This window comes from Ceratina calcarata, unplaced genomic scaffold (assembly GCF_001652005.2).
Source record: "Ceratina calcarata isolate Rehan_Ccalc_2016 unplaced genomic scaffold, ASM165200v1 scaffold554.2, whole genome shotgun sequence".
Taxonomy (NCBI): Eukaryota; Metazoa; Arthropoda; class Insecta; order Hymenoptera; family Apidae; genus Ceratina; species Ceratina calcarata.
Genome location: NW_017176727.1, coordinates 796,763 through 808,806, shown reverse-complemented (window position 1 = coordinate 808,806; position 12,044 = coordinate 796,763). Strand labels below are relative to the sequence as shown.

At 46.6% G+C, this 12,044-nt stretch overlaps 1 protein-coding gene across 10 annotated transcripts in view; it reads left to right on the top strand.

Annotated features, from left to right (window-relative positions):
* The first annotated feature begins 7,286 nt into the window (after positions 1-7,286).
* The window catches only part of ttk (zinc finger and BTB domain-containing protein ttk), a 43,281-nt gene continuing 38,523 nt past the window's right edge, over positions 7,287-12,044 (top strand). The window contains exons 1-2 of one of the 10 annotated variants that reach the window (XM_026817065.1): positions 9,422-9,562; positions 9,621-9,722. The gene's annotated coding sequence lies outside the window, so the exon portion shown is untranslated. Of the gene's footprint in view, positions 7,939-9,414; positions 9,563-9,620; positions 9,723-10,086; positions 10,779-10,803; positions 11,249-12,044 lie in introns of those variants that run through there. The other 9 variants (XM_026817066.1, XM_026817069.1, XM_018031557.2 and 6 more) reach the window with 9 other exon arrangements.

The following is a 12,044-nucleotide window of genomic DNA, read 5'->3' as shown; positions in this document are numbered from 1 at the left end:
GGTTCTTTCCTTTACACGGGGTTGTTGGGGAACGGTGATCGTCGGGGACGAGGGCATTGACCCTTACTACTACGCCGCTCCCACACTACATTACGTCAGACTACGTCCACTGCATCCTGTTCATCTTCCCGGCGTTTTATGGGAGCTTTCCTATCCGTGAGCGTTCACGGCGTGGGGTTGCGGCCCGCCTTGATCCTTCGACGTTTTCCGAAAAGTCAGCTAAATCTTGAGTAAATAGGAGAAGAGTTAGGTTGATTAGAAGTTTCTTCGAAGCCGCTACTATACCTATTCCTGGCTGACCGTACACAGAATCATGTTACAGAAACTAAACATGCACGTGTTTTGATGGAGGTAACGTTCTCCTTTAAGAGCGATAATACGAGATAAAGAGATATGCTCCTTATCATCAATAGACGATATCGAACAAAACTAAAAAAGTATCAGTGATTTCGATTTGAGCAATCGTACAGATGAAAAGGTCGGTCGTGAATACATTAATTTTGAAGCGGTGCCGTGTACCACGATCACCTTCGACTTTGGTCCCCCGGAGAAAGTATTCGGGTAGGTAATTATATGAGGATTCCCTAAACGTTGTCCCGAAACGATAGTTCGTTCCGTGGCTGTTTAGTCAAGCCGTATACTTGGTGGACCAAAAAGAAGCCGCTGGTACTGGCGATGGTGCTGGTACAGCAACAACCTGTTGCAACCACCCCGACACGCCATAGCCAGCGGGAGACGTCCAACTGGTCCGAAGCTACATAACCACGGTCAGGCGAGTTTCTCGTTTACTTCAACGAAGTTGCACCGCTTCAGAGCAATGAACATTTTTATACATTTTTAATATCCACATTTTACATTAACACCCTTTTAACGATATAATAAAATGATAAGAGAAGCGAACAAATTAAAACATGTATAATTTTTTTCATATTCTCGATGGCACATACATATACTAATTGAATCTGTTTATAAGTGTTTTATTTCAACTACAGGCTGCGTTCAATGCAATTTAAGCTCGGTATTTTATGTCTTCAAATCTCATGCAGGAATCTAGAAACTGTATTCCTTATGTTTCAAAGGTGTCGAAAAAACAGGTGTATAAGCATCATTGTTAAAGTTAAGCACCTCCGGTAATCCTGTTTCAAATAATCCCCCAGTGTCGCGCGGTATCCTCGGAGACACAATAGAAGTTTAGATCTTTTTGAATCGAATCGAAATTGACTTTGCCGCTGCTACCTGTCTACCTGGTTTACCTGCTGCCTCTTGGGGTGCGGAGGGGGACGAGGTATAAAAGGGAACAGGAGAGACAGAGAGGCAGGGACGAACAAAGGGCGTATTCACGCGTCAAAAGTCACCACAGCGTAACGATAGGGTGGTCCATGGAGAGACCTGTAGGACCTACTTTGGTATTTCTGCGGCATAGCACTTGTCGCGCGCATTTATTCTTCCCGCTTTACGAGCTTTGCCCGCGCGTCTACGTGACTGTTACTCTGTAACCGATTCAAAGAAACGTTGCTCTTTTTTCATGCTCGCGTAAAAATTCCTCTTGAACGCAGACGAAAAAGAATCACGATACGTTCCGTTTTAAATTGTTTCAACAGAGAATTTTTGTCGAGGTGGCACACACTGTGGTATTGCTAAGCAGGCCGAAAAGATAGGGCTGAAAACGAAGGAAAGAAAAGTGAGGGCCTTTAGTAGGTCAACGGCGATGTGTGTTCCTTCCCTTCGGAGATTACGTCACCGTGCCTCCCAACATGCGCTCGCGCCCGAACGCTGCGCGCATATCGCGCTCATCGATGTGTACGTAACGTCATACACGTGTACCAGCTCCGTTCTTACGTGTGTACTTGACCACCCACCCGTCCACCCACTTAGGGAGCTATGGTTATGTTTTACCATATCAGGTATCTGTCACGTTCGAATTGGAATCGTACGAAATATATACTACCATTCATAAATACATGTACATACATTCCAAACAGTTAACCGTCGAATTTCCTACAACCCATAGTCACGTTACAATTGTACATACATGTTTTCCAAATGGTAGCGTAAATATGGACCGCTTTCGCGGCGTTATGAATTTTTCGAAACGATCTTCTTGCCGAGAAGATGAAACGACAAAGATAAAAAATGAAACCAGTTCTTGGTTTCTTACAAGGGACATAAACGCGAGTTCAGTAAGTAAACTCGCTCGTGTTTGAGTCATTAGCCAATCGTATATGTATACGTAACTGTACGTTCGCTTTCAAAACGAAGTACTTTTCCGGAGATTGATCGTGTCGCGATGGTTTACAATTTTTCCAGTTTCGACGTGTAGAGCGGACGAACCAGGGGCGAACGGTGGGAGAGGTATGCGGGTCGGGGTCGAGTCATGCATATCGATTACTCGGCTCGTATGAATTTTTCATACTTTTCTACAATTTGAAAAGCGGTTTGGCTTGAGTTTATGATTCTATAAACCCAGTGACCCCGCCAGGAAGGATCTGCCTCACGATCTCTCGCGGCCGACACCGTCTCATTCGTGGTTCAGACTAGCTAACTGTTCACTGGTCGGTTCGACTGGTTTCAAACGGACGCGAACGGAGGAAGATTCCGCGATCAACGAGGATCCGCGTTCCGCGGCACTTCCTCTTCTCTCTCGATTGTACAACCGTTCAGCAATTCACCATTGATAGCACGACCTCGATAGAAAAATGAAAGAACCCGCTCATTCGTGTGTATAGTAACGTTCGAAGAAAACGGAGAGGAAAACGAAAGGAGACAGTTATCGACGGTGGGAGGGGTGCGTGGTGGGGATAAAAGGGAAGAAGGTCGGGGTGCAAGAAGAAGTGAAGAAGGAAAGAGAGGAGAGCGAGGAGTGAAAGATATTGGTAATCGAGGAATCCGGGAACCCAGAACCGTTCGAACGGTTGGCTGCTGCAGACGCAAGGTCGTTGTCCTTGGGGGATCAACGACCCCTCGATGAGGGATGCCGTGGTGGGGATATACATACACCTCCCCATCCACGACGCCGCCGTCTGGGTATAAGGGCGCCTCCAGGTTGGGTTAGACCTAGGGTTAGATTTAGAAGTCAGGAATAGGGATGCGGATAGTCACGTAGGTATACGGATAGATAGCCGGCTTGGCGTGATGGAGGACGGGGGAGAAAGAGGGATCCGGGGAGGGAAGGGAGCAGGCAGAGGGAAAAAAGCTGAAAGGCAGCCCGGGGATAGAAAGTCCATGTTGGGTGGTAAGGCAGGAGGGCGTCGTGAGAGAGAAGCGTAGGGATAGAAAACGCGAAGACAGGTTCGTGTGGCCGAAAACGAGGGACCCAAGACCGGATAGGGTTCGATCGCAAGGGTAGAAAGTTTTATCATTCGGCCGGGGAGAGCCATAACCACCTGTTGGGATGGTGAATCCGCTTACAAGCCACTCGAGATGTTTCACGAGCCCTTTATTTTCGGCGCTGAGTTAATTTCGAATATCCTGCGGCTTGATAACACAGCTTCGAGCTTCTCGAATGACACAGTCGAAAATGTTATATATAGATATACGAATACCATTTTCTAGAGGGTGGCAAACGTTTCTTCGCATCGAACATATTTGAGATCTTTAAATCTTTTATTACCCTCAATTGCTTGCTCCCTGTGGAGATTGCTTCAAGATAACGACCCAATAATCGAAGTAAATCATTGCATCATCGCATATTTCAGTTCTCCGGCTGCTTATTTCGTTCTTTCGTTTTTCGAGTTTTCCTTAAGGCGAGTGGACAGGAAGTTTTTCTTACAAGGTACCTGTCGCCGGAAGAACCTAAACTCGAAGGTGTCACGGTTCGTAAGGGCCGTGAGAGTGCAGGACGATAGGTGGATCCTTTCTGGACACAGCGGAGCAGAGCAGGGCAGGCGAGGCCAGGGAGCAATGTCCCTTCGAGTCATCCCCTTCCTAACGTATATGTATGTAAGGTATGCACGCCGTTACTCGCCTCCACGGTTACTGACTCTTTTTATCGAACCACGGAATCTTCTACGATTCCTTTCCAACTTCCCCTTTCGAAACGTTAACCCTCTACGCTGCATTCGCCTTCGCTATATTATTTTTTCTTCGAACAGAAAATTGTCGATTCCTATTGGTTCGCGAGAACAAAGCGCAATGGGTTGTGGTCGGAATCGGGGAACAATAGTACCGTTATTCATTAGTTACAGTTTAAGTATTCTGCTTACTAATCGGACAGTTCTCATGAGAATTCAACTAAGACGGAATAAAGTAACGACTAAAACGGACGAAAGGAATAACAACAGTGCCTTAGCCATTTCCTTCTACTCGTGGTTTCTCGGAATATCCTTTGCGGTCAGCAATGGATAAGGATATCTACTTTGAACTCTGAACAACTGTCCGTCCGAGTCGAGTCATGCTCCGACAGGAAACTCGGTGAAATCTCATCGGTGTATCTCGCCCTTTCTATTTACGTCGACCTCGAAAAACTTCAACGTTGACCTTACAAAGGGTCGCTCGTCGATCAGCAACGGGGAACCACTGTACTTTCCGGAGCAAATAGGAAAAATATCGTTTACGCCTCTCAGGGTGTAGCTGGCTTGATAAGATAGCCACTGCTGTCGCATGTGGCGTGCGTGCGTGTATGTATACGTGATATTAAGAAAGGAGATAGAGAAAGACACTCAACTTCGTTCTCTCTTCTATGTAATACCTATACCTATTACGCTGTTTTCCCACACCACCTTCGTTGCGTTTCCCGAAGCAACGATCGCTCGCTAAACTAAACTATATAAATCCTATTAGAAGAGATAAGTAAAGACGTCCCCGAAAAAGTCCGCGTGGCATTATCGAATGACGAAATAAAAAGGAACTGGGGGCGCCCTATATTCAACGTGTCTGTCTGTCTTTCCCTTCTCTTCAATGGTCCTAATTAGGTACATACAGTGTACACATAAGGCTGTATTGCGACATACCAGTACCGTTCCAACTGGAAACCATATGCGACGGAGGGTTAAGTGTCGTCTTAACCTCCTTTCGGTATTTGAATTCCTAAATCGAAACCGATACCCTCATATCTACCAAAAATTATCGTTTTTTGTTTGTTCAAATTTTCTACATCTGACTTGATTATTGGTAACCTAATGAAACGCAATGCAATTATAACCCATCATGTTTCCATTTGAACGAAGTCCATTCTATTAAATAGTTTTCATTTTCCACTAAATCATAATGTTCTTTGATAAAAGCTTATTAGAAAGTGTTGCAATCGCAATACGATCTTGGCGTAACCTGTCACCCTTGACCATGTGATTGACTATATTCTACCTTTGACGCCACAAAGATAATGCGGTGTGCAAATTGTAATGTAAATTCACATGTGGTAGTCATACCATAAATAACTTGAAGACCAGACGTCAAATTTCTGCGCCCAGGAAGCGTATAAAAATAAATACGATTGACCATTCAGATCTCACGTAAATTAACATTACTAATCTTGATTAACTTTTTTCTTTCTAAATTAATTCATATGGAATTGTAGTTATATTACAAATGGGAATAATAAGACATAATTTTGCTTTCCCTGGTTTGTTCTCCGGTTGTACAATTCTTATTTTACCAATTTTAGTTCTCTCGGTTCATCTACATTTTTTTAACTTCTTCACCGTCGAAAGCGTCTAAACGTGATTCCATTGAGATATCGAGAAATTGGGAGCATCCCTCATCTTAATTACAACATCGTGGTCATAGCGATGAGAGACGATGGCGGGCAGAGAATCACGCAAGTGGCTTTTCGAATATGAAAGGATCGTTGTGCTGTACATCTAACGGGGAGCCACGCGAGGCCTAAAGGCGAGGCAAGGGCTTGGCTTTAGCCTAAGAAGTCGGTTGCCCGTCGAACGACGTTGCTAGCCGTTTCTCAACCCTTTCGTTGTTACGTCACGTTAAAAAAGCTATTTGGGGTCAACACCCCGCTGCAGCGACACGTGTAGTACTCCTCGACTCTGTCTCTCCGCGACCCTCTCCGCCGTCCTCTTTTTCCCTGGCATATGAAGGCAGCCGTCTCCTCTCTGCCTACTCCTCGCAACTCGGAACGCCATTGCTGCCACCTCCTCCGATAGTATCCCTTCTACTCATCTTAGTTTCCTCTGGATTTCTAAGCTCCCTAGCTAGATACTAGCCGGGCCCTGGTCTAGCCGTGCGAACGAAAGATTCCATAGGTGATTTCATGGGCCGAACGTCACGACTATCAACGAACGGACAGTTCAAGGCTGCCCAAGATGAAGAGCTTACAAGCTACACTCTATTTATGAGAGATAAGCTAAGATTTAAACGTAAATGATATTAGATCAGGAAAATAGAGTGGCATTATTTTACGGTAAATGAGAAGTGTCGAGAACTCGGTCAACGTATGCAGAGATACTCCTAACGCTATAAATTAGGGAAAACCGTGATTTCTGATAAGATAAGGTGTATCGTATGAGAATAAATCGTAAGAATAGGCCGTTACGCGATACAAATACATATGCGATACATACGTATACGTATCAAAGTATCAAAGCGTCGTTGTTCGAAAGATAATCGAAATCAATTATAGATCTCGCGAAAGAGAGAAGGAAAGATAGAGAGATTTTTGTTTGTGGAGTAATCGCGTGTATATAGAGGAGAGTACTAAGAAGCGTGGCAGCAGGGAGGCCATGAGATTAGAACGGACGAACACAGCCCCAAGCGATACAGCCCTGGCCGTGGGCGCGCTAGGCGGTAGGAGAGCCAACCGAGTTTCTCTAAACGCACAAGTCAACGTAATGGAACTAGCACGATAGATTCTTGCTAAAGCGAAACGAAGGACACCGAAGGAGCAAAGCAGCGGTGGCGTGGCTCTCCGGTGGTGGTGACGATAGCGGCGGCGGCAGCTAGCAGAAGAGTTGGATCATCGTGCGGTGGCGGTGGCAGCGGTAGCATGCAGAGTCAAATCATCGTGGCGGCGCGGCGACGTCGACGACGACGACGACGGCGGTAACGGCAACGGTGATGGTGGTGGTGGTGTCGGCGGCGGCGGCGGCGGCGGCGGCGATATAGCTCTCCCCTTCACCCCAACCCACGTTGTCTACGTGTATGTATCTACCTCTTCACCCCGTCGCCGCCGGTACCGAGTCCCCGCCGTACCCACCGCCCCCACCCCAGCACCGCCACCGACAGACGATCCCTCCGTTCCCGCGTGCTCCGTTCTCCCCTGCCCGACTCTGAGACTCTCCGGAGCTTCCCCTTCCAGCGACTTTTTTTGTCCGTATACGCCTCGTCCATCGCGACAAGGCAGCTTCCAAGCCTTTTTATCAGTCGACCGAAAAGATCCGTGGGGATCCTTCCGCGGCAGCGCCCCGCGCATCGTTTCCGACCAACCCTCGTGTTGGTAACGCGTCACTTCGTGCACGCATAATATATTGCTCGTTCAAAGTATCATCCGAATCCCAAATTTGCCTCATCTAGCATGCTCGCATTTTATATATAATTGTGTCCGAGGGAGTTTATGTTTGCACAAAGTAAAAGCGCGGGAAACGGTAAAGTGACTCAGGATCTCTAGCCGTTGGGGATCGATAAATCGCGTCGATAAAGATAGCGAGACGTCGCGTAATAGAGTCCCGATAATGAAGTCGTTTCGAAATTTCTGCGGTGGTGTAGAATCCGCGTGTCGGGGTAAACGTGTCAAGGTGCCGTCAGCGTAGCGCAACGATTCCGGTGACGACACGCAACCAGTACACGAGTTGAGATCCAACGAGGAAATCGGACGACGGTGCGTTTATTTCCATGGTAACGTGACAACGCACGGATTCTTGCCACGGATACGCAACGAGGCTCGAGGAACGAAGCGGAAGTTAAAGCGGCGACGAACTACTACCAGGATACGCAAATGTGGTTGGTACTTGTACATTTGCAACTCAGAAGTTGAGAAACAGCCTCGTGGCGGTGAGTGGCTATCTCGCTCTATCTTACACCACTGCTCGCCGAGTCTGTACAGAAAAAAGTGCGCAGACGCAAATCGCGGTTGCGTATGTAATTCGCGACGAAACTCCTAACGCAGACTTCTTAACGTTCACGAATTTCTTTCTACTCCGCTTTCGTTCAACCCCTTGTATTTTTCCATTCGATCATCCGCCAGAGGAAACGTAGCCATTTTGCACATCCCACTCTTTGTTCGAAGGGATGCGAGATCCATTACATATTACCAATAGCATTTAATTATCTTTCTTAATTTTCAATATTTTTCGGGTAAGTAGTGAAATAGGAAAATTCTAAAAGAGTCGAATTTAACATCATGCTTAGCAAATGCAATGTAAGCCATTCGTTTTGAAAACAGTTTATCGGAGACTCGGTGCCCCTTTAACCCGCATTTTCCTTTATCAAAATAATACGAGAAGCGATAAGCGACTGTCGCAACCACTGGAACCGCGCGTGACGTCGTCAATGGTTAACAAGTTTGCGAATAGTTGCACGAGCTCGTGGCGACTTTGGCAGAAACGAATGCGCAGTAACACACGACGTAAGAAGTAGCTTAGGTGGCAGAGAGGGAGAGGGTGTGTTCGAGAAAGAAGCTCGAGGAACGAGGGCGTACAAGGCAGGGGAAGGTGGCAGGTTTTAAGGAAAGGTAGGAGAGAAGGAGAAGTTGGTCACAAGCGTGAGAACAAAGGGGCGAAAATAAGTGCCCTTTTCGGAGGGTGATCGAGGGTGAAGAGAGCAAGAACGAGGAGGACGAATCGAGGGATTGCGTCTGTGTAGGTTTTGAAGAAGATAAAAAGAGGAAAGATGACGGTTAGGAGGAAAGAGAAGGAAGTTAGGCGATTCGTTCCTTGCGGATTAAGAAAAGAGTGGGAGAGTCGGTGCGACAGAGAAGGATGGAGGGTATATCGAAAGAGAACGAGCGAGAGGGAGTGATACGGTACAGAAAAGGAGAAGAGAACAGACAGAGAAATCAGAAAGAGAGAGCGAGTATAAAAGTGTTGGAGCGTGAGAGAGGGGAAACGAGAAGGACGAAACGCGCAGGATGGCGCGAGGGAGTTAGGGGGTGTCGCGGAGCGAGGGAAAAGAGGAGTGCATGACGAGGAGGGTGAGAAGGAAGGGGATATATGTATAAGGAGAGGGTGAAGGGTGTAGTGGGGACCATTATTGGGTAGGTAGCGGTGGTAGGATTGCGGGAGGTTGTACGCGGCTCGACGGGCTCGACGCGACGGTACGACTTCGGTGGTTTGGTTGAACGAGGGCGCGCGAACGGGCGGGTGTCGCGAGCGTTGCAAAGCGGTGAAGGGTACCACGAACGGAAAGCACGGTCGTGGCGCTAGGCGGGCGTAGGCGAGGTTCCGTGACGGCCGTTCGGTGGCGCAGCAGGAATTCCCAGCACGGCAGGCACCGGGTTGGTCAGCTACGTGGTGTTCGTGCGCCTCTCTCTCTATCAGTGTGTATATGCGCGATTTGCCCCGAGTCCGCGCCTCGACTTGATGACATGGCGTCCTAGCGCTGCACGGGCCAAGTCGCACGTCCTCGGTGGAGAGGCTCTCACCCCGTCGTCGAATCAGCTGCATCCCAAGATGCCAAGGTAAGTCGACGTGGTGCGATAGTGTGTAAATTTCCTGACGTTGTCGTGTACCAAATAGAATCGGGGTGTTACGGAACTCGGGTGTCATCGGGGAAAACCGGGCGGTGTCGATAAGCTGAAAAATGTACCGTGCGCCTCGAGCCTCGTTTCGTCAAACCAGGTAGGGTCGTTGCCATCATTCCTACCCTACGAATCGATATTACTAGTGCGGAGGAAAGGAAGCTCCTTGCTCTCTCATACTTTCTCGTCGCTTTCTCCCTCTTTATTTTTGCACCTATCTTTCACCTATCGTTGTCTCGCTCTGTTCGCCCCTTGTTCCCTTAAGTTTTACGATTTGCTCGTGCCGTGTGTTCGTCGTCATCGTTGTTACCATCGTTCTCGTTGTCATCGTCGTCGTAGTCGTCATCCTGGTTGCCGTGTGGTGTACAATTCAAATCAGGAGTGTTTGCTAGTGCTTCGTATGTTTATGCGCTCACGTTTGCCATGTGTGGGTGTTCGTGCGGGTATGCGTGCGTGCACGCCACCGTGCGATATCGCGCGCGTGTGCGTGTACGTGTTTGTGTGTGCGTACGTGGGAAGGGTTAACGCAGCAAGAGCAAAAGAGAGAGGATACGTTCACGGGGTAAAAGGAGAGAGGATGGTTTCACAGTTTCTTGGAAAAACATGAAGAAAAAGTGAAGCGCGTGTAAGGAAGATACTACGTGGCTTATCGACGCATCGACGACAGCGTGCCTCTCTACGTGGATTTTCGCTCGCTGAGAGAGGGTTGCGTAAATCTTCCCTCCCTCCTCTTTCCCTCGTCTCTTGGAATCGTTCCGTCCTTCTCGTGCACTTCGTTTCTCTCTTTCGCGTTCCCCCTCCCCCTTCAGTTTTTCTCTCTTTCTCTCTCGCATGTGTCGCGGTCGGATATGGCGCTGCCCATAGGCGCCGATACGCCCCGGGGTGTCGAGGCTGACTCGACTCGACTCGAGTCGTTCGTTCGTCCATCCGCCGACCATCCTCCCCCTTGTTATGTTCATTGAGCTGCTTGCTCCCCGTATGCCTCTGCAGTTGCTTCCCTCGCGAGGGAGCGTCATTGTTGCCAGTGAATCGTGTTCACTTCCTCTTCGTGATTTTCCCTCCATCTCTTTGCACCCGTGTCACACTTTTTCTATTCACCGATTGCAATCTTCGACGAGATTCATGAGTTCCAATCGTTAACCATGTACCTTAACAGGTGAGTTTTGTGTATACGTACTTCTTTACTCGTATCTGAAAACGAGAGAGATCGAATCAGTGCCACAACCTCGAGTTCTCGAACACGTGTCAGAACGTGCCTTTCAGTCGACGGTGTCACCGCGCGCGAGCTAATTAATCCCTTCGTTTTCTACATTGTGGTGGAAAATTATGTAAGTTGTGCCATATCGGGGTGTGTAAAAAAGGAGAGAGAGAAAGAAACAAGAAAACGGTGCGGAATTGTGCAAAACGTTTATAATCGACAAAAAGTCTTGTGATTGAGTAAGTTTGTGGATAGAAGTGTAGTAAATCGTTTCTTACACGTATATTAGTGTTTTATGGATGCATCGTGTATAATTGTGATTTATTTATAACGCGTCTACTCTTCCGATTCTGCTGCAATGTAGTTTCATAGGATTTGTAAATGGTTGCCGACAGGGAATTTCGTAAAATAATTTTGCACGTCCCGAGGTAAATACATATGTTTTTCTATCTTTAAATTTTTTATGGTTTATTCATTTCTTCCACTAAATCGAAATATTTTATTACAATTCCTTTCGAAGTCGCATGTCACAGAAGAACTCAAAGTGCAAGTTACCGTTAGTCGCCGAGGCTAGTTATCTCGAACAGGGATTCGTCGTTATCTTTGAGATATAGACGTTCACAAACCAAGATTGAACTTACAATTAGTTAGCTTGCAAATTTGCACGTCGTCCATTTTTTCAGCATTTTTGTTGACAACGGGAATTAGAACGTAAACTAGTTTCATAACTATAGGAATAAGAAATCGATGCTCCTTGAACTCTTATTGTTCAAATGCAAGTTAGTACGTTGAAGTGATTGATAAATATATCGTGCAAGAAACTATGCGGAGAAAACGCGTTCATCCATCGACCTCCCACCAAGTGAAATAACTTAACAAGCACGTGGCTTAAACACGTGGTGTCTTTGCTGGTTTATATTACTCCATTTTTGATAGTGCTCTCTACTTTTTTATCTACTACATTAAATTAATTTTCAAGGACTTGTTTATAAAAATTAATGAGCTATCATTCCTAAATATCTATTGTGAAAAACTACATTTTTTTGTTCACGTATTGTACATATGTTTAACAATGAAATGTTTCTTCGTTCTTCGAGATAAGGAATAATTCAGTAGTGTACTGGTAGAATTTTGTGCAGGCTCGAATATTATTAAAAAATCGGATAACTAATTCGCTGAGGTATGGAATTTATAAATTTTCTACAAAAACAATAATTATGATAA